This window comes from Micromys minutus (assembly GCF_963924665.1).
Source record: "Micromys minutus genome assembly, chromosome: 18".
NCBI classification, from domain to species: domain Eukaryota; kingdom Metazoa; phylum Chordata; class Mammalia; order Rodentia; family Muridae; genus Micromys; species Micromys minutus.
In genome coordinates this window covers 15,241,449-15,244,095 of record NC_137953.1, presented here as the reverse complement: position 1 = coordinate 15,244,095, position 2,647 = coordinate 15,241,449, and the positions used below count along the sequence as shown (strand labels likewise).

General features: G+C 43.1%; 1 gene segment (V, D, J or C); it reads left to right on the top strand.

Annotated features, from left to right (window-relative positions):
* Window positions 1-2,100: 2,100 nt before the first annotated feature.
* Window positions 2,101-2,647, top strand: LOC308432386 (Ig kappa chain V-V region MOPC 173-like). The segment is given in 2 exons: window positions 2,101-2,200; window positions 2,316-2,647.

Sequence of the window (2,647 nt, the reverse complement as noted above, 5' to 3'; positions counted from 1 at the left end):
AAAAACAGCAACAGTGACCTCCTTCCTCCAGCACAAGGCTCTACATCTTAAAACTTCCATAAACTCCCGAAACTAACTTGAGGTCAAAGTGTCCAAATCCATGAATCCAAAAAGGAAATGTCACGTTCATTAGAACCACCACATCTCTGTAACATTTCAATTGATCTTCAGACTATTAAGCTCCAAGAACTGTGGGTGTTAAATGTTTTGTGTATGGTGTTTTAAAACCAAACTCAGTATATAACTACACCAAGTACTGTGACTTGGGAGACAACAACTAGGGTTCCTTGGCTCTAGATTCCAGGGACAAGATGACGTAGAAGACTGGATGTTCCCTACTCTGAATGGGACACAGTGAGTGACTCTTCAATCTGAGGGTGTCAGGCTGACCGAGCATTATTTTTAGGACTAGAGGATAGAAAGATCCTGCTTACTCACAGCAAAGCAACTTCATCCATTTGTTTATATTCTTCAGTTCACGCTCAACCATATCTGCCTTTTTAGTGCCTGATGACATTTCTAGATTTGAGTTAAAGGCCATCTACTGGCTGTAAATCTGTTTCAGGCCATCTCCTTTTGCTTACCAAGTGATTTTGTAACAGAATCCTAATGTAAGATGTATTGTTGCATGGTTAATTTTGAGCAACTAAAGGGTTCCTAAAACAATGTCACCTAGAATAGCCACAGAACATTCCATTTCATCCCTCTTCAGAAAGACTAGGAGGTAACAGGCCGAACAGTGGGACATAAAATCCCTTTGGATGTGCATGAGTTACTCTAGCAAACTTTCTGCTGACCTTGACTCCCAGAGACTCCCCTGATTTCCAGGAACCTGACTACTTAAATTTTTTCATTTGAAATGTGTGTTGATTTATGAGTTTTCTTGTTCAAATACTATTAAAAACCCATAAAACTGCTACCAGTTTGGAACATGATGCTTGAGGAAACTTAAGTCTTTTTTCCAGGGACAGAGGATCACTTATACTTGGCTCCAGAATAAGCTATTACTTACAGCCCCTTTGAGGTGAGAGATGTGGTTTTGCATCAAACAGGACTACATGCCTAATTCTGATTTGTAAATCTAAAGCTGATGCTTGGCTGGGTCCTGCTCTGCAAGTTGGGAGTTGATTTCCAAATGACAGTGACCTTGTTAGAAGTAGCAGCTCCTAGTACTGACACAAAAGACAAGCTTCTCACACTATGAGGAGACTTGGAAAGTTGAATCCAGAATTGTCTATCTAATCATCCTTCTCCTTAGATAACATATGGTACCCATCAGATGCAGAAAGGCAGAGTGAAGCGTAAGCACCCCTCAGCAAGCTAACATTACCATCTGGGAAGACTAGAAAACATCTAAGTAACATTATCCAAAAGTTGCTTGAAAAATTGTGATTTGTTAAATTCACCTAATAAAAAAGAAATAAATGTTCAAGTGGAAATAAGTCCCATGGGAGAAAATGGTGACAACATTGTCTGATTCCATTTCATTATTTCTTCTTATTTAATGAAAAAACTTTACTGATCTGGGGTTAACTCATCTCAGGGATAAACTGAGAAAGATTAGCCAGCATCCTAAGTTGTTAGATTAATTGTTCCTGGGTCACAGCTTATCACCATCCCCAGGTAAAGGATGGTCATAGCATTCCAGAACAGCAGAGTCTGTGCACCAGAGTCACGGGAGCAATTGAGCCTTGTCTGAGACCTCACACAAAGCACCCATTAGTGGTATATTCCAGTCACTGTTGCAGTTTAGGGACAACAGATGAACTCACTCTGCAGAAGTAATTCAGGAGAGCAATCTCCCTAGGCACTAGACTACTGTTTACCCTGGAGATGTCCATGACTGTCACACAATAAGCACAGCATCTGTGGCACTTCCAGGGGAAATCCTCAAGGGTAAGTGTGAAGGCAGGCAGTAGATGGGAGTCTGTGGTAGTGTCAACAGCAGGTGTTAGCACAGCCTTCCTTACCACTTACTCAGCCTTCATCCTCATCCGGCTTTGCTTTAATATCTCTCATGGCCCCCTTCCTATGCTCATGGATTATAAATAGGGCTATCTGTTGAGTCGTAGCATTCTCAGAAGCTTGAGAGACAGCAAGATGGTGGCAGCCCCACTCAACCTCCTCCTTCTCTTCCTATGTTTCACAGGTCAGAAAATATGCCAAGAGGGCTTTTCTCTTAAAGATGCTTTGGAAAGTAGTAAGTAGTAAAAGCCATCTGCAGCATAGATCTAGCAGGTCCTAGCCTCCTGATAGTAGGAGCCTCTGTTCCACATCTCCCAGCCTATCTGAATCCCCTGTATCTCTGGTTACAGCTTCCCATGGGCAGATCACGCTCACCCAGCAAACAGAGTCCCTTTGGGTTTCTCCAGGAGAGAGAGTCTCCATCACCTGCAGGGCCAGTCAGAGCCTCCTCTACACAGATGGAAAGCACTACCTATCCTGGTACCAACAAAGACCAGGCCAGACCATCAAGGCCCTCATTTACCACGCTTCAGTCAGGCATGATGGTGTCCCCACCAGGTTCACAGGCAGCGGATCTGCAGCAGAATTCACCCTCACGATTGAAGACCTGCAGCCTGAGGACTTTGCACATTATTACTGTCTTCAAACACTGAAGAGCCCTTCCACAGTGATTGAGTCTTGA